The 24674-nt window shown below is 47.3% G+C and overlaps 1 pseudogene; it reads right to left on the minus strand.

Annotated features, from left to right (window-relative positions):
• Positions 1 to 20460: 20460 nt before the first annotated feature.
• On the minus strand, positions 20461 to 21793 carry LOC146403009 (small ribosomal subunit protein uS8-like; annotated as a pseudogene).
• Between the last annotated feature and the right edge of the window lie 2881 nt (positions 21794 to 24674).

A 24674-nucleotide genomic window follows, 5' to 3' on the forward strand; every position in this document is an offset into this window, starting at 1 on the left:
TAGGAATGGTTATATGCCCGTGGTTATAAGGTTGGGAATGATGCCATACCCAGTGAGACTCAGAGGACACGACATGCTTGGGGGCCTCTGGGAAAAGTTTTCTCACTTCTCGGAAAAGCCACCAGCAGCAAAGTGGCTCTTCCTCCTGCTCCTGGGAATGTTGTCGCGTCTGGATGTGTCCTGGACCTCCTGCAGCTGGTGTGCGCACAGCTGAGGACGGAGCCAACAGGCAGGACGGCTCCGTGGAGGGCTGCAAGGTGTCCTTGTCCTTGAGGACACTCGGTCTGCCGGCCGTGGAGGCCACCCTGACGCTGAACAGGGAAGTTAAACGTTGTCACTGCTGAAGCCATGGAGAATGAGCATTCTGATGTCCGGGGTAGAGGCAGCCTCACTGAGACAACCAGGGCAGCGTGGTGGCCCCTTCCTAGAGAACGATTTCTTTTAAAATTATATTTTGTGATGGCATTGGCGTAAAGATGAATATGTTATCTATTAAGGCATCACTGAATTTTTTTCCTTCTGATTTGAAGGATTTTTTTTTTTTTGTCTTTTTGTCTTTTTAGGGCTGCACCTGTGGCACATGGAGGTTCCCCGGCTAGGGGCTGAATGCTGTCCCTTTCCCTCCGCTGGCCCAAGCCACAGCCACAGCAGTGCGGGATCCGAGCCGTGTCTGCAGCCTACACCACAGCTCACAGCAACGCTGGATTCTTTAACCAGGGATCAAACCCGAGTCCTCACGGATGCTGGTCGGGTTCGTTAACTGCTGAGCCACAGCAGGAACACTTGATTTAAAGGAGATTAAAGCATCTTTTTTTGCTGGGGCGGGGGAGGGGTGCTAAAAGTATGGGAGCACGAATGTATCCAGTAGCCAGCCTGGCCCCGGATACAACTCCCAAATATTCGCCTCCAGGCCCTACCTCCTCTGGGCCGTCAGACGCACACACCTCACTGCTTCCTGCGTTGTTCCACTCAAGTGTCTCACCTAAGGCCAAACCGTTTCTCCCATACCCTTTCCTTGTCTGGTGTCCCTGGTCTGAGTGACCCATGTACCGGCAAGCTCATTGTACCAGCCAGAACCCTGGGACCTCAACCTCTCCCTCAGCCGGTACACAATCCATCACCAAATGCTGTCCCTTTCCCTCCGCGGTGGCTTTAGAGCAGCCCTCACTTACTTCCATCCCCACTCCTGTCTCCACTGCTATTGTCCTGCCAACTTTGTTGAGATGAATCTGCAATCGACGTGTATAAGGTAGCCCAGACTCAGCCCACCAAGGGATGAGTGTTTCCTGAGTGTGAGTTTTTCTGCTGGATGCTGTGGAAGACAAAGAAATCCAGGACAGGCGTTCCTGTTGTGGTGCAGCAGGAGATGCATCCGACTAGTGGCCCTGCGGTTTGGGGTTTGATCCCTGCCCTCGCTCAGTGCGTGGGGGGTCTGGCATTGCCATGAGCTGTGGTGTGCGTCACAGATTTGGCTCTGATCCTGCGTGGCTGTGGCTGTGCTATAGGCTGGCAGCTGCAGCTCCAATTCAACCCCTAGTCTGGGAACCTCCATATGCTGCGGGCGCGGCCCTGAAAAAAAAAAAGAATTAGAGTTTGACGTGTCTCTAGGGCATCCAGGTGGAGCTGCTCAGGGGCCAGTTGGATGGACCCCTGTGGAGCTCCCAGGATGGTCTGGTCTGGTGATACAGACGTGGGAGTCATTGTGATAGAGACGAAGGCGTGAGGAAGGGTGTCATCTTTGAGGGATGGGGTGGCATGTGTGGAGGGAAGAGGGCTGAAACTAAGTCCCAGTTTCTTGGGAGAGAAATCTGACTGGCCCAGCTGGGGCTAAGAGGTTAGAGTCAGGTCAGATAAACATGACTGCCAGGGCTCCAGGGCCCCCGTCGTGTAAGTGGTTAGGGGACAGGGCATTCTCAGGGAAGGCATTTGTTTAGCCAAGTTGGCATCAAAAAGACGGCTTCCAGGAGTTCCTGCTGTGGTGCTGCCGTGGGTTAAGGATCCAGTGTGGCCATAGCTATGGTATGGATCACAGCTGTGTCTCAGATTTGACCCCTGGCCCAGGAACTTCCATAGGCAGCAGGTGTGGCCAAGAAAGAAAAAAAAAAAAAAAGAGACAGCTGCCAGAGAGAATGTCTGCCCATGGAGCTGGCACTCGTAATAATACTCATAAGTCTATGCTGCATGAATGAGTATAATAAATAAATGAACTAATGAAGTGATGAGTGATCTTGCCACGGACTTGTTTTGTTTTGTTTTTGGTTGTGCCGGCAGCATGTGGAGATTCCTGGGCCAGGGATTGAACCTGAACCACCACAGCAGCCTGAGCCACTACAGTGACAACGCCAGATCCTTAAGCTGCTTTGCCACACGAGAACTCTGCCACAGACTTTGTGCTAGCATGATTTTTAAACATTGATGTGTAGTTTACTTACTATAACATTTTCTATTTTAGGAGTTCCTGTTGTAGCTCAGCAGGTTAAGAATCTGACATAGTATCCATGAGGAGGTGGGTTCGATTTCTGGCCTTGCTCAGTGGGTTAAGGATCCAGCGTTGCCACAAGCCACAGTGTAGGTCACAGATGTTTCTTGGATCCGGCTGTGGCACAGGCTGGCAGCTGCAGCTCTGATTAGATCCCTGGCCTGGGAACTTCCATATGCTGCAGGTGTGACCCTAAAAAGAAAAAAGAAATTTTATTTTCAAGTGTACAGTTCAGAGTTTTTTTGTTTTGTTTTTGCTTTTTAGGGCTTTTAGGGCCGCAGCTGCGGCATATGGAAGCTCCCAGGCTGGGAGTCAAACGGGAGCTGCAGCTGCTGCTCCCAGCCCCAGCAATTCGAGATCCTGGCTGCGTCCTTGACCTACACCACTGCTCACAGCAATGACGGATCCTTAACCCGCTGAGCGAGGCCAGGGACGGAACCCACATCCTCATGGATCCTAGTCGGGTTCATCAACCACTGAGCCACGAAGGGAACTCCAAATAGTTCAGTGTTTCTCAGTCGCAGCACATGTGTTTGGCTTTGTGCTTCTTTCTATGCTGCCCTCAATCGATCTGTGAGGCTGCAGCAGGCAGGCGGGCAAGCAGGTGGCCCTGGTCAAGGACAAACCCATGGACCGCAAGAACCTCCTGGACGGTGGAGGCCGGGACACCCAGAAAGCATGGACAGGCCTGGAAAGGGTGCGTTTCTGTTGGCAGAATAATGACCCCTCAGCGACATCTACCTCCTAACCTTGGGAACCTGTGACTGTGTTATGTTGCCCAGCAAAGGGGAATTAAGGCTGTTAATTGGCTGATTGATTATCCAGGTGGGCCCAGGGGCATGTACAGGTCTTTAAAAGTGGAAGATGGAGCCGAGGAGGAAGCAGAGTCAGAGAAGGAGGTAGGACGACAGAAGCAGAAACAAGAGGGTGTCCATGTGAAGTGATTCGAGCACTGCTGGCCTTGATGAGAGGAGGGACCCACAGTCAAGGAATGCGGTGCCTCTGGCAGATGGAAAAGGCAAGGAAATGGATTCTCCCCTAGAGCCTCCGGAAGGAACGCAGCCCTGCCAACCCATCACCTGATTTTAGCCGCGGGGAGACCACGTCAAAGTTCTGACTTCCAGAACTGTAAGTAACACATTTGTGTTATTTGAAGCTACTGATGTTGTGGTGGTTTGTTACAGCAGCAACAGGCGAACTCATACACCCTCTTAGCCCACTGATTCCCGACCAGGGCCACACCACCATGCCCTTTTGGATCTTTGTTTCCTTCCATTCCCCTGGAGTTCCTCTCTTTTCTCTAAGATCTGCTACTTTGTCCTCCTGGTCCTTCCAGGCAGAGGACCCCTTGGGGATGTGGCTGAATCCTTGATCCCAGGAACATACCTACCCAAGTCCACCTGTCCTTCCAAGGCCTGTCCCCCAGATGCCACCTTCTGCTTGAAGCTGTGCACGTATACGATTGGGACTTTGTCTCATGCCTCTAGGAGTCTCCTTGTTTGTCCTTTGCTGTTTTAAAAATTACAGTCCTTGTAATCAGGGGAAGTCATGTATGGTCACCTCTTGTTATCCTCGGGGGATTGGTTCCAGGATACCCCTGCCCCTGTGTGTAACAAAACCCATGGATGCTCAAGTCCCTTATGTCAAATGACGTAGTTCATTTGGCCCTCCAGTTCCATGGATGTGGAACCCACGGGTTGGGGGGCTGATTGTATGTGGCCCTCAGTTTGGGGAGAGAGTCAGCAAAAGATAAAGAACAGAGACGGGTTGTTTTCCTAGGACTGTAGTCATCACTTGTCGTCACTGTGAAAAGACAATTACTCCCTTCAGGCCGGGGGGTGGCTGCCTCACTCACTGTGTGGCTGTCTCTTGTGCTCACCTCCTGCCCTCTTGGCCCTCTTGGCACCGCCATTGCTGGGGAACCAGCTTCACAGCACCTCACTTCAGCTCCTCCAGGCATCTCATTCACCCTCTCAGGGCTTCTGGAGGAACTCCTGGAACTCACGTTGGTGCTTCTGGAGTGTGAGGGTGTTACCACCTCCTGGACCCAAGGGGATGGGTGTGGGAGGGCCAATGCTCCCCTCCTCTGGTCTGTGGGCAGATAACTTTGAAGTGGTTTTTCAGAGCTCGTCAGAAGCCTTCAGCGGGATCAAGCCCCAGGTTGCACAGCCGTGATCAACTCAAGCTAGAATTCGTTTTCCTGCTGTGTCTCCCTCTCCCGAGTCCCCGCCTTGGTCCCTGGGACTACTGCCTAAAGGGAACCACCTGAACACTAATCGCAAGCTCCGCCTTCTGGGGGAATCCAGCCTCTGGTGCCCCACCCTGTGGCTGGAGTCGCACTTGTGTCGTGTGGCTGGTGACCAGCAGGCGAGCAGCCCAAGGCCATTTGGAGCGTCAGCCTTACAGGTCTGACCCAAATGCAGACTCATTTGTCTTCAGATATCACTTCACCCAGATGTAGCAGGCTCGGAGCTCCCTTTTCTGAATACATTTTTTCTTTTTATGGCCACACCTGCAGCATATGAAAATTCCTGCAGCATATGAAAATTCGTGCAGCATATGAAAATTCCTATGCCGCAGCCACGGCAACACCACATCTGAAGCACCTACTTCAACTGAGTTTTGACAAGGATGCCAGGATCATTCAATGGGGAAAAATAGTCTTTTCAGCAAATGATGCTGGGACAATTAAATGTCAACATGCAAAAGAATTAATTTGGGGAGTTCCCGTCGTGGCGCAGTGGTTAACGAATCCGACCAGGAACCATGAAGTTGCAGGTTTGATCCTTGCCCTTGCTCAGTGGGTTAACGATTCGGCGTTGCCGTGAGCTGTGGTGTAGGTCGCAGATGCGGCTCGGATCCCACCTTGTTGTGGCTCTGGCATAGGCTGGCAGCTACAGCTCCAATTAGACCCCTAGCCTGGGAACCTCCATATGCCGCGGGAGCGGCCCAAGAAATGGCAAAAAGACAAAAAAAAAAAAAAAAAAAAAAAAAAAAGAATTAATTTGGGAGTTCCCGTCGTGGCGCAGCAGAAACGAATCTGACTGGGAACCATGAGGTTGCGGGTTCGATCCCTGACCTCACTCAGTGGGTTAAGGATCCGGCGCTGCCGTGAGCTGTGGTGTAGGTTGCAGATGCGGCTCAGAGCCTTTGTGGCTGTGGTGGGCAGCTGTAGCTCTGATTTGACCCCTAGCCTGGGAACAGCCCTAAAAAAAAAAAAAAAAAAAAAATTAATTTGGACCCCTAACTCCCACTGTATAGAAAATTCACTCAAAATGGATCAAAGGCTTTAAGGTAAGAGCTAAAACTATAAAATTCTTAGAAGAAATCACACTATAAATATCCTTAATGTTGTATAAGGCAATGGTTTATTGTATATGACACCAAAAGCCCAAGCAACAAAAGAAAAAAAGACGGAACAGATACATTAGATTTCATCAAAATTAAAAGTTTAGTGATTTGGGAGTTCCCTTGTGGCTCAGTAGATTAAGGACCTAGCTTATGTCTGGGGAATTAACTGGTCTCACTCCTTTTGCCATTACCTGGAAGTAGCTGGCCTACCAAAATGGTGGAATGGCTTCCCGAAGACCCAATTTTGGTGTCATTTGGGAGAAAGCACTCTGAAGTGACGGTGTTCTGTCTTCTAGGCTGACGTGCATACTCTGATTCGAAGACAATTATACGGTACTTTCTCCCCCAGAGCGAGAACACGTGGGTCTGGGAATCCATGAGGGCAAGTAGCGATGTCTCATTTCATTCTCATACCTGATAACCCACTCACAGGAGCTGTGTCTCCCGTCTTGTCGACTTTCAGATTTGATAGTTGGGAGGTATTATTCTCAAGGGGGAACCTTCTGCACCCGAGGGCTCTGGTTCCTCCGTGTGCTAACAGGGGTCCTGATGCCTCATGGAGGGGGCTGGTGCTTACACCGACTGAGACTCCCTCAGGCCAGAAGTGCTTGCTGTTGGGAACGCATCCTCTGGGCCAGAAGTTTGTGTAAGGGAAGTCTCCCAGCAGAAACGGGCACCAGGCTGCTGCAGATTGTTTGTGGGTTGGGTTAAAAGTAAGCGCTGCTTGGGACTTCCCGTCGTGGCTCAGTGGTTAATGAATCCGACTAGGAACTATGAGGTTTTGGGTTCGATCCCTGGCCTCGCTCAGTGGGTTAAGGATCCGGCGTTGCCATGAGCTTCGGTGTAGGTTGCAGACACGGTTCAGATCTGGCGTTGCTGTGGCTGTGGCATCAGCTGGCAGCTGTAGCTCTGATTAGACCCCTAGCCTGGGAACCTCCACATGCTGCGAGTGCGGCCCTAGAAAAGACAAAAGAATAAAAAAAAAATAAAGTAAGTTCTGCTTATGGTTTGGGTTTATGACTTGGTATTTTTTTTCCTTATTATGCTTCTTAATATGTAACGTGGTTTTGTTGGGGAGACTTGGGTACATGGGGAGGAGAGGACATGGCATCCATTGGTGGAGGAATTTGCAGAGCCTTGTTTGATTGGTTAAAGATTGAATTGTCTGAACCATGAGAATCTCGAGGTCACAATAGACGAACCACAGGAAATTGTCTTTCTGTGTCTTTACAACCTACCTTTAAGCTGGACCTTCCCCCACCCCCTCACACAGCAACACCCGTGCTTCTGCCATCATCAGATTTTTCCACTGCCCCTTGTGTTCCCATTGTAACCTTTTTATCCCCGCTATCAATATTCTTTATTTTTTTCATTTTTATTAAAGTGTAGTGGATTTGCAATGTTCCTTCAATTTCTGCTGTACAGCGACGTGACCCAGCCACCCATACACACCCATTTTTTTTCATGTCCCAAGGTTCTTACCCAAGAGACTGGTACAGTTTCCTGTGCTGTACAGCAGGACCCCATCACCCATCCGTTCTAAATGGAACAGTCTGCATCTACCCCAAACTCCCCGTCAGCGCCCCCCCCCACCTTCCCCCTGGGAACCACAAGTCTGCCCTCCATGTCCATGATGTGTTTCTGTTTTGGAGATCGTTTGCGCCATATTTTAGACTCCACATATAAGTGATAGCATATGGTGTTTGTCTTTCTGACTTCACTTCACTTCATAGGAGAGTCTCTAGTTCCACCCATTGTAACCTTTCAATAAGCCAACAGTCTCACAGGTAACCCAGTCTTCTAGGTCATCTGTCAGTCTTGCTGCCTACAAGCTTGCATGTGGGCCTGATTCAGTGCAATTTGGGTTATGTTAATGTGGCCTCATTCGTACCTATAGGCTGCTGAGGCCTGGGAAAATTCTGGTATAAAAAACATTTCCAGGAGTTCCCACTGTGGCTCAGTGGGAACAAACCCAACTAGCATCCATGAGGACTCGGGTTTGATCCCTGACCCCACTCAGTGGGTTAAGGATCTGGTGTTTCCCTGAGCTGTGGTGTAGGTCGCAGATGAGGCTTAGATTCCTCATTGCGGTAGCTGTGGCTGTGGCGAAGGCCGGCAGCTGCAGCTCTGATTTGATCCCTAGCCTGGGAACTTCCATATGCTACAGGTGTGGCCCTAAAAAGACCAAAAAGGAAGAGAAAAAGAAAGAAAAATTCCAAGCTGAAAATTTTTCTAAGAAAGAGACAAAAAGCCTCAATCCAAAGAAGGCGTTTACAAATATTGACCCATGAAAACCGTAGTTCCAGTTTACATCTGAATGGCCACCCACCTCCTGGACTAATGCTGGCTGCACATGTGAAAAGTCTTTCGTGGTAGTTCCTGTCTTTTGTGGCGCAGTGGAAAGGAATCTGACTAGGAACCATGAGGTTATGGGTTCAATCCCTGGCCTTGCTCGGAGGGTTAAGGATCTGGCGTTGCTGTGAGCTGTGGTGTAGGTCAAAGACGCAGCTCAGATCTGGCATTGCTGTGACTGTGGTGTAGGCCGGCGGCTACAGCTCTGATTAGATGCCTAGCCTGGGAACCTCCATATGCCGCGGATATGGCCCTAAAAAAAGCAAAAAATAAAAAAGTCTTTTGTGGCCACGGACATGACACGCTTGCTATTGCTGGCATTCTCTGCCCGCAAGTCTCCTCTGCTCCCTTACGGCAGCATCATTAAAAGGAATTATCCGCTAGCATCCCCAGGTGAATAATCATTGCCAGAAATGATGAGTGGCATTAACTTTAGAAAGGGTTGGCAGAAGAGCAGCAGGCGTATTCCTTGACTTAGCTACAACTGGAGCATTTGCACATTACACTATGATATGTCCAAGACATTTTGAATATTTGCACATCTGCTGATCAGTGAACCTTTTGATCTGCCACACGATGCCAAGCAACAGTTTGGTTTTTCCATGTTTGTTAGTATAGCACTATTTGTCCAACTTTGAATTTTTTTTTGTGCATTTTACTGGTATTTTATATAAATAAATGGGAAATGGAAATATGAAATTGCTGATAGTGGCGATAAAATGTATATGTCTTATGAATGTATTGCAATTGAGATAAAATGGTTACCATTCGCTTAAGCTGAAAGTGCTGACTTTATCCTCATTTGGATGCTTTTTGGTGTTAACTCAGTTCATTTTGTGTTGATTCGGAAGGGGAAAAAATTAAAGAATAGGTTTAAAATGTTGGAAATGTAGCATCAGATATGTAATTTGAAATTCTACATGTATGTTTAATTATTATATATATTTGTAATTGAGAATAGGTATCTTTCCCTTCCTTGATAAATAGAAAGTTAAATGTTCACATGTTTGACTTTCATATAAAATTTTATGAACAAGTCATGTATGAAAGTAGAATACTTGGGAGTTCCCGTTGTGGTCCAGAGGAAACGAATCCAACTCGTATCCTCGCTCAGTGGGTCAGGGATCTGGTGTTGCTGTGAGCTATGCTGTGGATCACAGATGCAGCTCGGATCCCAGGTTGCCATGGCTCTGGCATAGGCCAGCACTGGAGCTCCCATTTGACCCCTAGCCTGGGAATTTCCATGTGCCACAGTGCGGCCTTAAAAAGCAAAAAAAAAAAAAAAGTAGAATACTTACTTTTCGTATATTTTCCTGGGACTCCACTGATCAAAACTTTGAGGAGACTGTGGGACTTTTTCAGATCCTAAAAGCACAGTAATAATAGTAGCAGTGGTACTAGTACTTACTCCCTTTTAAGCACTTACTGTGCCTCACCCTCTATGCTTTGCTGTGTCACAAATCTAAAATCATTAGGTTCTCTTTTTTTTTTTTCTTTTTTGTCTTTTTGGCCATTTTCTTGGGCCACTCCCGCGGCATAGGAGGTTCCCAGGCTAGGGGTAGAATCGGAGCTGTAGCTGCCGGTCTACACCACAGCCTCAGCAACGCGGGATCCGAGCCGCGTCTGCAACCTACACCACAGCTCACAGCAATGCCAGGTCCTTAACCCATTGAGCAAGGCCAGGGATCGAACCTGCAACCTCATGGTTCCTAGTTGGATTCGTTGACCACTGAGCCACGATGGGAACTCCTAAAATCATTAAATTCTTACCACCCTTAGTTGAGGCAGTGATTATGCAGCCTTCTATTTAATCAAAGAGCATCCTAGAGGTCACAGAATTAAAATGACGTGTCCAAAGTCACAACCAGTATGTAGAGGATGTATTGATTCCAAAAGCCGTGTAGCAGTCACTAGCTTCTTCTACTTTCCTCTTTGCTCAACAGTCGAGTTTGAACGAACCTCTTTTGAAGTCAGATTATGACCAGGTGATGAAACTTGTGTGAGAAAAAGGCAAGAGTCTCTGTGTCTTGTAGAGATAGATGGAGCATTTTTCAGGAACGAGAAATAATAAGCATTGTGATAACATCTCAAAATACTTTTTTTTAATATCGAAAAGGGAAACGACAGAATACCCAGTATGTTATAGGTAGGACATCTTGCAGAACCCTGGTACCATCGGTATCTGCTTCTGCTGCTCTGTTTCTAGAAGCCGTATTGCTCTTCCAAGTTGAAGGTAAGCCACGACTGGACCATGGCGCTCTCTCCATGCTCGTGTTCCTTTACGCCTTTAATTGATGTGTTTCCAGAATGGCACATTTGCTCTGCTGACCTGCAGGGTACATAAGAATACGCTATAGGAAGATAGAACCAACAGCACGATACGTGATGATCAAAATATTTCTGCCGTGTTGGTCTTGCTGAGTGATCTGCCTCCTTTTTCTCAATGTGGAAGCAGCCCTTTTCCAAACAATTTGGAGAACAGTATTTGAAAAATGGAAAATGGTGCTGTTAGAGCTAACAGCCGCTGTTGTAGTTGCTCTACTTGCAGAGGCAGAAACGCAAACCCACAAATGTTGGTCAAGTGCCGATGTGCCAGGAAGGCCTTGAAGATGGTGGGGTGTAGGCCACAGGGAAGCAAGGTGGGTTTCTGATGAGCAAGTGCCATATCCTACGCAACTTCAAGTTTGGGGGGTGCGGGTGGGCTATCCCAGCCAGAGGGAGCAGTATATGCTAAGGCACAGAAGCAGATGTGAGGCAGATGTTGACATTAAAAGAATGATCTTCTTGGAGTTCCCGCTGTGGCTCAGTAACAAACCTGACCAGGATCCATGCGGATGCGGGTTTGATCCCTGGCCCTGCTCAGGGGGTTAAGGATCTGGCCTTGCCATGAGCTGTGGTGTAGGTTGCAGGCGTGGCTTGGATCCCCCGTTGCTGTGGCTGTGGTGTAGGCCGGCAGCTGCAGCTTTAATTTGACCCCTAGCCTAGGAATTTCCATATGCCGCAGGAAAAAGGAGAAAAAACAAACAAAAAAAAAGAATGATTTTCTCGAGACTCACTGTGACACAAAGGGGTTGGTGGTGTCTTTGCAGCATCGGGACACAGATTTGATCCCAGGCCTGGCATGGTGGGTTACAGGACCCTGTGTTGCTGAAATGGTGGCATGGATTACAGCTGTGGCTCAGAGCTGATCTCTGGCCTGGGAACCCCATATGATATGGGTGGGTGAAAAAAAGAAAGGAAAGAAAGAAAGAAAATGATTTTTCTCTATGGAGCGGGTGAAAAATTGCTCTTCAGGAAAAAAAGAATCACAGGTAGTTTTTTGGTTGAGGAAAACAATGTATGATTCTTGGGGGGGGGGATGCGGAGTGGAAGGTGTGGGGTGAAGAGGGCAGAATTGATCTGCCAGAGAAAGTAAGAAGTGAGGGGAATTCGGGGCTTAGGGGCGTCCTTGAAGAATCAGCTGGGCAACCTGGAGAGCGCGGAACAGGAGAAGAAATGAACAGATGGAAAGCTAGGTCCAAGGAAGAACCTTGAGCAAAATAGAGGAGCCACTGTGAGCAGGAGATCAGGACAATCCGTGATAACGCGAACGCGAATCCCTCCCGAGGAAGGTACCAAACATCGGAAGGATGCAAACGCCTGCATTCCCTGGGCAGTGGCTTGAGTGATCTTTATTTGGATATTAAAGAGTAACCCCGGCAGGCTGGGGGACTCAAGGTAGTTGCTAAGTTGACATCCTCTTCTTATATTTGCAAAATATACACCTGCTTTTTCTAACGGGCAAGCGATAACGTTGTTCTTAAGGTTCTGCAGTTCCTGGGCTCCATTTTTTATATTTTTAAAATAATTAGGGATTTTCGTAATTCATGTTCTGAATTTAAAATATTTTAAAATGTAAGATAGGGAATTCCTGCTGTGGCTCAGTGGGTTAAGAACCCAACAAAGTGTCTATGAGGCCTCGCTCCGTGGGTTAAGGATCTGGCATTATTGCAAGCTGCAGCTTTGGTCGCAGATGTGGCTCGGGCCAGTGTTGCTGTGGCTGTGACGTAGGCCGGCAGCTGCATCTCCAATTCAACCCCTATCCTGGGAATTTCCATGTGCTGCAGATGCAGCTGTGAAAAACACAGTAATATACAACATGTAATAATCTTGAACAAATAAAATTATGCACAATGCGAGTTTATGTTCTCAACCCAACAAAAAAGGATTTCATCTATTAAAACATTTTCCCAAATGTCTGGTTAAAGTACACATTCTCTATTACAAATTAAGTCAGTCTACACTGCAGGCTGAATCAGCTCTCTGATGTAGAGGAAGGGCATTATAGGCAAAGGGTGAAGCAAAGTACCGGTTACTGTGTCTTCGCTTCATTAGTCCCATAAAAGAGACCGATCCTTCCAGGCTGGGTGCTCCAGGGGCCATAAAACCGTATATTCTCCAGATTCTGCATCCCTTCCACGCCCAGTCCAACCTGTTCCTCCTGTTTGATTTGCACACACCAGCATTCACTCCCACTTCTCTGGCCTTGGACTCTTGTTCTGTCTTCAGTGTCATGAAATGTGTTAAGTCGAATACACAAGTAAGGTGTTTAGCGCTTGGAAGAGAGGCCTAGATTGGAAGCATACATCTGAGTTATTGAGATATAGCTAGTTATTAAAGACATGGGTGTGGGCGAAATTGTGTAGCGAGAGAAGGCTGAATGAGAAGGGAGGTGCCATAAAAATATCTGCAGTCCAGGGCAGGGAAAACGAACCACAGCCGTGGAAAAAGAGGACCAGGTGCAGGGGGGACTCACTCAGGAGAGTCAGGTGCGAGAGGAGGAGAAAGTTTCAAGAGGAAGGGGTGACCAGCTGAGTCGAATGTCGTTCAGAGATGTAGTGAGATGGACCCTGGGAAGTGTGCGCGGGGCTTGGCAATGTGGAGGTTATTGGTGACCTTGGCTTGAGGAATTTTGGTAACGCAGGGAGGGTGAAGCCAGGTTGGAGACAGTCAAAGAGGGAGTAGAATGGAGACAATAGAGCAAGTATAAGAAGGTGATTCTTGACAAAACTTGGCTGAGAAGAGAGGTAGGGTAGTACCCAGAAGGGGTATTGGATCAACGGAGGGACCCTATTTTAACCGGAGGATCCTAGCCCATGTTTGAGTTCTGATGGAAGCAATTCAGTAAAGGGTGTATTAGTAAAGAAAACACTAGCTGCTGTATAAACCTTCCCAATTATGTATAAAGGCTTAATCATGATAGAAATTTATGTCTTCAGGGGGGAGGGGGCATGCCCACGGCAGGCAGAAGTTTCCAGGCCAGGGATTGACCCCATGGCATAGCTGTGATCCAAGCTGCAGCAGTGACAACTCTGGATCCTTAATCCACTGAGCCACCAGAAGTTTATGTCTTAATAACTTAAAATCTGAAGCAATCAGACTTACTCTAAATGGCGATTCAGACCTTGACCTTTCTACTTTGTGGGGCTCACCCACCTTGAACATGACTCCTCTGATTGATTCCAAGCTTGTCTGCATCAAACCATGAAAGGGAAGGAGCATCAATGATATTCATGGGATGTTTTTATGAGTCTGGCCTGGAAGCAGCAGCTCTCATTTCAGCCTAGATAGCAATGGCCCAGATCATAGCAGTCACACAGAGCCATACTTCATACCCAGCTGCCGGAAAGGTTGGGAAATGTAGTCTGCCTGTGTGCCCAGGAAGAGGGAGAGATAGGTTTGGTGACTAGCGAGCAGTGTCTGCTGTAGAGAGAGGTGTCCAAGACGCAGGAGACGGAGTGCAGGTTGGGAAGGGGATAATGGAAGGATGAGCCTTCTGAGAAGGCGAAGGGAGAAGAAACTGAGCTCCAGAGCTTATCAAGATTTTTTTTTTTCTTTTCTTTCCTTTTCAGCCAGTGGAAAGGGGTAGGGAGACCCAGGGTATTTGCAAGACAGTTACCACAAGGATAGACTGTGTTTAAGGCATGAAGGGAACACAGCAGGGTGCTGATGGACAGGCTGGGGCAAAGTCGATAAGCTGGAGGCCTGACCAGGCCAGAATGTCTTCTATGGGGGATTCTTAAATAAATGAGCCAGAGTGAGAAGGCACTGTGATGTCTGCCCTCTCAAAAATGAGATAGATGTTTTTGGAGTTCCTGTTGTGGTGCAGTGGAAACGAATCCAACTAGTGTCCATGAAGATGTGGGTTCCATCCCTGGCCTTGCTCAGAGGGGTTAAAGATCTGGCATTGACGTGAGTTGCGGGGTAGGTTGCAGACGAGGCTCGGATACCACGTTGCTGTGGCTGCAGTGTAGGCCAGAAGCTAGATCTTGGATTTGACCCCTAGCTTGGGAACTTCCGTATGCCGTGAGTGGAAGTTAAAAAAAAAAAAGAAAGAAAGAAAAAGATGTTTGAATAAGTTATTTAGGGTGTGAATGGATTCTGATGATGACAAGATCCATATGTGACCATGAACAGGGAAGGCTGAGATGGAATGAAGAAAATTGTTCTTGACAATGAGAAAGTCAAGGGAATCGAGAGCCCAGGACATTTGAAATCTTAGCTGTGTGGATACGGTACCACCTAGAAGGGTTGCAGGAGTCGTAAGTGAGGGCAAGTCTCGGGTCACATGCCGAAGTCTTCAGAGGATGACAGGTCATGACCAAGACGTTGGAAAATGATCGTTTTGTGGAGAGAAGATTGTGGTGAACCTGGATGGGGTGACACTGCAAAGAAGTAAGTTTTCTTTTCCAAGAGGGAGGAGAAATAAAGGTGTGGAAGCTGCACAGGGTGGTGAGATGGACACGGATTTCACCCTCCTGTGGTCAGAGGATGATAACGTTGAAGAGGAAGCTTTGGGGGGGGAGTGGGGGAGGGAAATGGGGTATTCCCAAGGGACCACCCTGCCTCAGGTTAGGCAGAAGGTAGAGGTTCCTGTCTAAGAAAAGCTTGGGGATGTCGGCATCTAGGGGCGTTTGTAGGTTTCATAATGGAAGTTGAAGAAGATACAAAGGAATGATTGGAGCAGGGCCAGGAAGGCGTGCTGGCTCAGATGAGGGGATATGGAGAGCAGGTGAGAAGGAGAGTTACAAAGGTAGGTGGTCTTTTTGGGTGGGATTCCTCCTGGGAGTTTCCCAGTGTACCTCTGGGAGAGACGTACACATCAGCCGAGCATAGTTCGGAGACCTCTTGTAGTGATTTTGCGGTAATAGGGTATTTCGGCCCCTGCAGCTTCACACGGGGGTGCAGCACACGGAGGGGAGTTAGACGGCCCAGGGCATCTGCCCCCAGGTTCCCGTGGAACAGCCACGCAGCCCCAGAGCCCCGCCCCTGGTCCCCTGCCTCTCTCTCCAGCCTCCTCTCGCTTCATTGCACTCTGTGCTCCAGGCACTGTAACCACCTTTGGGATATGCCCCCGCCTCGCATGTTCTTCTCTGCCACGGGGGTGGATGCCCTTCTCTCTGCCTGGAAGGCTCTCATTCCTCCTCCAGATCTTGACTAAAACAAGCCCAGTCTTCCCTATTATTCTCACATCACCTTGTACACTTTTCCTTCGTAGAGCTTATCACAGTTGCACTTCCTTTTTTTTTTTTTGCTATTTCTTTGGGCCGCTCCTGCGGCATATGAGGTTCCAAGGCTAGGGGTCGAATTGGAGCTGTAGCCACTGGCCTACGCCAGAGCCACAGCAATGCGGGATCCGAGCCGCGTCTGCGACCTACACCACAGCTCACGGCAACGCCAGATCCTTAACCCACTGAGCAAGGGCAGGGACCGAACCCGCAACCTCATGGTTCCTAGTCGGATTCGTTAACCACTGCGCCACGACGGGAACTCCCCATGTACTTCTGTATTTATTTGTGTGCTCATTTAATCAAAGCCTCCCTCCTCTTGTCTGTAATTTCCATGAGGGTCATGTCTCTTTTATATACATGGCATTCCAGTACTTGCGCATAATAGGTATTGTGGTTTTGAAATATGTCCACGAGTGCTAGACACGCCCCCTCTCAAGGCAGAAGTCTAATTTTCCTCGCCTTGATGTGGGCCAGACTTAGCGATGTGCTTCTCAACAAAAGGAATGCAGGAGAAGTGACAGTATATGATTTCTGAGGTTATAGAAAGAATATGGCTTTCTCCTCGTGCTTTCTTGCCCTTAGATCACTTGCTCAGGGGAAGCCAGGGCATGATGTGAAGTTACTCAAGAAATGCTGCTGGGGAGTTTCCTGGTGGCTCAGCAGGTTAAGGATCCAGCATTGTCACTGCTGTGGCACAGGTTCGATCCCTTGCCTGGGGAACTTTTGCATGCTATGGGTGTGGCCAAAAAAAAAATGGATCCTCCAGCCCCAGTCAAGCCTTCAGATAGCTGCAGCTCTAGCTGGCATTTTACTAGAACCTCATAAGAGAATCTAAACTAGAACCACTGCAACAAGTTGCTCCCTGTGAGAAATAATAAGTGATTATTATTGTTTTAAACATCTAGGTTCTGGGGCAATTTGTAATGCAGCAATAGATAATTAATATAATAGATTTTAATAGATAATGAATCATCAGGAGTTCCTTCGTGGCTCAGCTCTTAACGGACCCAACTAGGATCCATGAGGATGTGGGTTTGATCCCTGGTCTTACTCAGTGGGTTAAGGATCCGGCATTGCCATGAGCTGTGGTGTAGGTCGCAGACAAGGCTTGGATTCTGAGTTGCTGTGGCTGTGGCGTAGGCTAGTGGCTGTAGTTCCAATTCGACCCCTAGCCTGGGAACTTCCATGTGCTGTGGGTGCAGCCCTAAAAAGCAAATAAATAAATAATTTAAAAAATGAATCATCAAATTCATGAACACCAACATATGGCTGCACCTATGGCATACAGAATTTTCTGTGGCAGAACCGTGTCACAGCAGTGACCTGAGCCATAGCAGTGACAATGCCAGATCCTTAACTCACTGAGCTACAAGGGAACTCCTGAGAAAGCAGCATTCTTTTTTTTTTTTATGTAATTGCAGGTTTTTTTTCCATTTTTTTTAATTACTCAAATGAATTTATCACATCTGTAGTTGAATAATGATCATAACAATCTGATTTAACAGGATTTCCATCCCACAACCCAGGAACATCCCCCCACCCCCCAAACTGTCTCTTCCGGAGACCATAAGTTTTTCAATGTCTGTGAGTCAGCATCTGTTCTGCAAAGAAGTTCCGTCTGTCCTTTTTTCAGATTCCACATGTCAGTGAAAGCATTGGATGCTGGCATCTCATTGTATGGCTGACTTCACTTAGCATGATAGTGTCTAGGTCCATCCATGTTGCAAAAAATGCTGGTGTTTCATTCTTTTTAATGGCCGAGTAATATTCCATTGTGTATATGTACCACATCTTCTGGATCCACTCCTCTGTCGATGGACATTTAGGTTGTTTGCATGTCTTGGCTATTGAACATAGTGCTGCAATGAACATTGGAGTACATGTGTCTTTGTGAGTTGTGGTTTTCTCTGGATAGATGCCCAGGAGTGGGATTGCTGGATCGAATGGTAGTTCTATTTTCAGTTTTCTGAGGAATCGCCATACTGGAAAGCAGCATTCTTAAGGATCATCAAATCGTGGTGAAATATTTGTCAAGACAGATTGTTTTTTTTAATCTCTGATGTAGATGTTTAAAAACATACTTTTGAAGTCAATAAAGTTGACTGACATGTCATTGTATGCTTTGGCCACATGTTTGCACCTTTTGGGTTTCAAAGGCCAAATACTCAAGGGCCATTGGCTGTTGCAACTGTTTTGTCTTTGCTTATGTCAACAGAACCCCCCAAATCCTTTCAACCTCATGGAGGACAGAGGGGATTTTCAAAGGGAATCTTGATCTAGTCGGATGTAACTAACCTCCATTGGTCCCTGTTACAGCTGTAGCACAAAAGCAGTGGCTGGCACACAGCAGGATTTGAAACATATTTGTTGAATAAATGAATGAGTGAATAAATTTCTTTACTCATCACAATCATTGAGATGTTAAAAGCTGTTCCAGTTGCCTAAATAGGAATGAATACATAACTAACACTAGCGAAAAGAGGGACCGTCGGAATTATGTAGCTTCAATCTAACAAGTGCAGTGAACTGCTGTGTTATTGTTTGTTTGCTCATATTTGTGTTTCCTTGACAAACATATGATTTTTGTTTTACAACTGTGTGGTCAATTCGGGTGTGGCTAATTCTGTAGACTAGCTCATTCAGTATCTGTTCCAGTCTCATTTCAGTGTGTCTTCCTGAAATGCCGAGACTGAAAAATCTAAAACCACATTTTTCAGACTCATTCCTGCTGAGGTTCTGAAGGAGACTTGGGTTCCCTCAGTCAAATGCATTCACCTGGAACCTGAAAATGAACTGAGTTAAGAGGGGGAGTTTGAGGCCTCTGTCTTGCTGGTCCTGATGGTTTAGAGGGAAGCAGTTTGATCTGGACCTGGAAGCAGAGGTGACAGCTCCCTAATGTGGCAGGTAACTTTCCGATGTGGGAAGAGTGGCGGGATTCCAGAACTAGTTCCCACTGGTGGTTATGCCCTGACGTAGCAGGGGGTCCCCTATCTTTGGCAGGAGCAGTGGCCTCCTCCACACCCGGTTCCGCAGGGTAGGCTGGAGAAACGTTCCTGGGTGATCAGTCTGGAGTGTTTCCTCAGCCACCTACCAAGAGCCTGAGCCGTGTGATCCCTGTGCTACATCCCTTTCTGCCCAAATGAACAGTTTTCTCTGCCACACTGAACCCTAACCAACAACATAAGGGGCTGAGAATTACTATGCAGCTGACGAAATGATGTATTACTCTGTGGATCTGTAGAATACAGATGTGCTTTATTATTTACGAAATATAACATACTCTATTGTCAGGAAGATCCAGTTCCAAACAAAAGTATGTATGTGCTCCTGTAACAGTCTGTACATTGATTTTCTCAAAAAAAAAAAAAAAATCCTACCAAATTTGAATTCTATGGAAGAACTCTTTTGTTGCTTGTCAGTGCTCTTGGGATATAGTTTTCATGCAGCAGAGTTTTACTGGATTTAAGCAAAAGAAAAGTGAAGTTATATAAGGTCTTCTCATAGAACCCAAGGGCAAGGATGCAGCTGGACCTCAGGGATGGCCTGGATCCAAGGACTGATGTGCTGTTTAAAACCCAGGAAGCCCTCTCGCCAGCTCTCACCATTGTTTCTCTCTGACTATCTGCTTCATTCTTTCTCTCTACTAACTTTCTCTGCAAACCAATCAACAGAGTAAAAAAAAAAAAAAAAGAAGAAGAAAAAGAAACGGCTCTGTCCCTACTCACATATTCTCCATTTAAGAGAAGAGAGAGAACAGACAGGCAGACCCAAGCAAGGATCTCAACTCCAGAATCTGAAGGAAAGACTGCGAGTAGCCCACCTTAGTCAGGTGCCCAGTTCAGCCAAGTTCACAGCTCAAGGTTGCCTTCACCTTGTTTTCTATGTAAAGGGCACCCCTGGAGCATGACATTCCGTGGGATAGAATGTGGTGATGCTCCTTGGATCTGTGCCACCACCCTGAACCAATCGGCTGGAGTCTGGGGTCAGAGTCCTGTTATGAGAACCTGGCCGGGGGTGTTCTGCACCTGGCATCATATAGATTGTGACTCGGGGAAGGGGATCTGCAGGAAGGGAAGTTACCACGTGAGCGGGAATTTTCGGGTATCCAGGTGACATCCTCACTGATGTTCATTACAAGAATGATACACTGACGTTACCTATATTAGATAAAGGGTAGGTAAACTATGACTCAAGGGCCAAGTACAGTCTGTCCCTGGATTTTGTCTTTTTTTGGCTGCACCTGCAGCATGCAGATATCCCGGAGCCAGGGACTGAACCCGTGCTGCAGCAGTGACCCAAGACACTGCCAGGGACAACACCGGATCCTTAACCCACTGTGCCACAAGAAAACTCCCTGCCCCTGGTTTTTGTAAATACAGTTTTATCAAATGATGACCATTTATTTGCCTATGATCTATGGCTGCTCTTTTTCTCTACGGGCAGAGTTAAGCAGTTGCAGCAAGAATCATACAGTCCACAAAGCTACGACAATTTACTGTCAGACCCATTACAGAAAAGTTTGTTCCCCTCTGTATTAGACCCCTGCTCCATGAGGTCCCCAAACCAACAGTTTCAGGATTACCTGGGAGCTTGGCAGACCACCACTTGGAACTGCTGAATCAGAACCTGCTTTTTTTTTTTTTTTTTTTTTCTGTTGAGGCATTTTACTTGCATATTTGTATTATACCCCTAGAAAAAGTATCTTGAGACTTTCCCTCCTGTATGTTTTCATCTTGCTTCTTCATGGTTCATGATGCTGCCTGAGGTTATCAGTATCATGAAACCGAACTGATGGAATGGGAGCAGGTTATTCTTCCATTTTCCTAGATCTTTGAGTGGTACATCAAATCCGGGGCTGAGCTCCACACTTAGGTAACCCGCCTGTGAGGTTCTCAACAATTTCCCCAGCTCTGTGATCATCAGTGACTTCAGACTGGACAGTATAACCATGCTTCATTGTCACAGTGAGAAACTGGATAATGGCTTTGGCGCACAGCCTAATAAGAACCTAGCGTTTGCCTCTCTTTTTGGCATTATTGATGCTCTTGAGAACATCAGCCAGGACAGTCAGGTGCACCTTTATGACGGCACAGAAAGGTGGCAGACACAACCTGCTTTTTAACAAGATCCCCAGGTGATTCAGAGGCACATTAAAGTTCAAGAAGCACTTATTAAACTCCTCAATGGACACAATCAATATTATTGAAACTTTTGTTTCAACAAGCCCATTTTAACCTGTGGGACATGATGCAATCTCCTAGGCACATTAGACGAGTGTGCCACTATGTCTGGGTTTGATGCAGTGAGTTTTAGGGGACCCTGTCAGGGCAGGATATTGTTGCCGTCCAGGCATTGAACTCCATATGGTGAACAAATTGGCACAGTCTCAACCCACTAAGTGTTGTGAGGCGTTCACATACCATCTCACTGAATCAACTCTTGCTATAACCCTTGAGGTGTGGATTTCAGTTCCCCTGAGTCCCCCTGAGGAGGACACTGAGGCTCAGAGTGGTTAATGACTTGCTCAAAGTCATGTGGCAGGTGAGGGCAGAGCAGAAAATAGAACCTAGGCTGACTGGACACGACTGTTGATGCTTCTTCCTCTGCAGCACTGCTAGATACGGTCCGGAGATTATAATCTAAATTAGGTCTACAGCCAGAGAGCCAGTGTTTTATAGATAAGAAGCAGAGTGTTCTTATCACCCACTTCCCAGATATGGCCAAGATGCTGCTGCAAGACTGGGGAAGGCTGGAAACTAGAGGCCCTTCCCTTCCCAGTGACAGACCTGGCACCTTTATCTGTGAGAAAGACAGATGACTCGGGTTCAATTACTTCTTCCAGACACTTGGAAGGAGGGATTCACCTGAGGTCCTAGGGTGGGATGAGAAAAGCACAGCCCTGGGGAGAAAAGAATCGGGGTTAATGCTTCCTCCTCCAGGACGCTGAGGATGAATCCCTTTCACTGGGGTCACCCTGCCTTTCTGACCGTCCCCTCACCTGTTCTGTATGTCCCCCTCCCCACCGACCCAGCCCTTCTTGCTCACCTTGCTTCTCAGTCATTCCGTCGTACACTCTGCACCTTTCGTTCTGAGACCTACATACATACATCTTCCCTACACCTGTTTCCTCACCTGGAGGAGAGAGATGCCAGAGGTGGGAGGGACCACAGTGGAGAGAGATCTTGGGCAAAGGGCCAGGTAGTGAGGGAAGGGAGATGAGGCTGAGGAAGTGGCTGCTTAGGGGAAGGTGGAGGCGGCGCGGGAATGACGGCCATGGAGCAGGACCCTCTCTGATGGAGCAGGAGGAAGAAGGCAGTGAGAAGCCTGCCGAGATGAGCCAAAAACCACATCGAGACTATCATTCGCATCTCAGTGTATACTGCCTCCTAAGAGCACCTCACTGAAAACAAAAAGACATGTTTCTTTTCCCATGTCTCTGATCCAGGACTAGCCTGCTTGCCTTCCAAACAAGCAATGCATTTGCATCATATTAAGAAGCAGAAATTTAAAAAATAATTACTTGCATTCATCATCGCAACCTAAATCAGAGCACCCAGTGTAAGCAGGGTTTTTTTTTTTTTTTTTTTTTTAAGGAAACTGTCAAAATTAATATCTAAGTGTAATAAATTGAATTTGTTTTTCTAGCTGATTTCTGGATCAAACTGGAAGAATTTATTCTGATACCGTTTCAGTCTTTATGTATCTTTGTTGTTATTATTATTGTTATTTTTTGGCCTTTATGTATCTTGATTTTAGCACCTGTAAATAGTTCTCCATCTAAGGGTAATACCAGATATCCTTGGAAGTGGTGAGAACTAATCAGATCAGATATAAGATGGGATTTTCAACAGTTCAGCCCGTCTAGCAGACTTTCAGCGAGCAGTTCTGGTGTGTTGGGAGTGAGGAGGACAAAGAGGACCGGGGCGGCAGCTCTGAGCTCTTCAAAGTGGGCCGGGCAGACCTGCCATTAGAAAGGCTTCGGGAGGGCATGACAAAGCCTCAAGAGCTGGAGCAAAGCAGGTGGAAGGAGGAAAAGCCCAAACTGTGCCGGGCTTGAGGGAGGGCTTTGCTAACGCTGCACAAGGAAGCCCCTCTGTCTTGGTCCTGTCTCCCCTAAGTAGCCTCTGAGAAAGCAGAGAGCTCATTTGAGGGTGATCCCAAGAAGTACGGTGAGGGAGCAGGAGAGTGAGGCAGAAAAGCTAGGAAGGCCGGTGAGAAGATTGATCTGGAGGGCGCGAACTCCCTATTGCCGCAGCTGGTTTCCTGCAGGGGCTGAGCCCTCCGGCAGCCAGATAAAACCCTCCGGCCGAGAGATGCAGGTGTTTGAAGCAGAAGCATCAACTGTCTTCAGAAGCTGCCAGTGCCTCTGGGCTGGCATTTGGATGGCATACCAAGGCCTTCAGTTACACCCCCAATTAACATTTGAATGAATGAATGACTATGAATCAGAAAATAGAGTCGTCGTGTGAGCTGGGTCGAAGGAATGGAAGCTGAGTGCCGTGGGCCGGGGTGGGTGAGGAAGCACAGGCTGTTATAGCGGAAAGACATGTTTTAAGTACAGATGAACATGGATTTAAATCTCAGCTTGACCATGTCCTGAATGACCTTGAATATGACATTAAAGCTTAGTTTTCTCACTGGTAAAGTGAGAATAACATTATCTGCTTCGTAAGTCTGTGGTCAAGATTAAATAGCAGAGTATCTGTAAAGTGCCTGGCACATAGTAGGTGTTTTATGCATGGGGCCAGGATTGTAGCAGACTGTCACAAAACAGCAGTTACAACATTAATTCCTGGGAGCAGGACTAATATAGGCAAATATCTAGTTTGGGGAGTGAGTGGGCTATGTCTAGGGCACAGGGACCTGTTCGGCTTGGCCAGAGGCTGGAAATAAAGGCTGAGCCTCTGCACGTCTTTAAGACTCAACTCAAATGGTATCTTCCATTCAGGTGCCACTTACCGCTGCATCCAGCCTTTGCTCCCACTGCCTACTGACCCTGCTCTTACTAAAGCCAGCTACCCCAGTTTATAGTATCCTCCAGGAGTTCCAGTTGTGGCTCCGTGGGTTAAGAACCTGACTAGTATCCATGAGGATGGGGTTTGATCCCTGGCCTCACTCAGTGGGTTAAGGATCTGGCGTTGTCCCAAGCTGTGGTGTAGGTCGCAGATGCAACTCAGATCCTGTGTTCCTGTGGCTGTGGTGTAGGCTGGCAGCTGCAGCTCTGATTTAACTCCTAGCCTGGGAACTTCCATATGCTGCAAGTGTGGCTGTAAAAAAGAAAAAAAAAAATCTATTCCAAAAGGCTCTTTCTTCCCACCCTTGACAGATTACGAAATATTGCTGCATGCAAAGGAGAACAGAAACTACCCAGCTAAAGACGTGAATTAGGAGTTCCCATCATGGCACAGTGGTTAGCGAATCCAAGTAGGAACCATGAGGTTGCGGGTTCAATCCCTGACCTTGCTCAGTGGGTTAAGGATCCAGCATTGCTGTGAGCTGTGGTGTAGGTTGCAGATGCGGCTTGGATCCTGTGTTGCTGTGGCTCTGGCGTAGCCGGAGGCTACAGCTCCGGTTGGACCCCTAGTCTGGGAACCTCCATATGCCGTGGGAGTGGCTCAAGAAAAGGCAAAAAGACCAAAAAAAAAAAAAAAAAAAAAGTGAGTTATTACAATACATGAAGCCCTTTTGTAGCCCTTTCTTCTTCCAACTTTCCTGCTCTTTTTCCAGAGGTAACCAAATTTCAGAGTGAATTTAGTATTTAATGTTCACATGCATATTTTTATAATCTTACAATGTAAGTATACCAAAATAATATATGGTATTATTTTACATATATTCAGACTTTATGTAAGTGAAATCATACTATACTCATCCTTCTGCAACTTGCTTTTTTCATTCATCATTTTAGGTTTGAGATTTATCTGTGTTAATGTACATTCCTC

Source organism: Sus scrofa, chromosome 6, assembly GCF_054392235.1.
Source record: "Sus scrofa isolate SSC_HxYL_T2T_F1_AM1 chromosome 6, Sscrofa_HxYL_maternal_Yorkshire_Landrace_v2.0, whole genome shotgun sequence".
NCBI lineage: Eukaryota > Metazoa > Chordata > Mammalia > Artiodactyla > Suidae > Sus > Sus scrofa.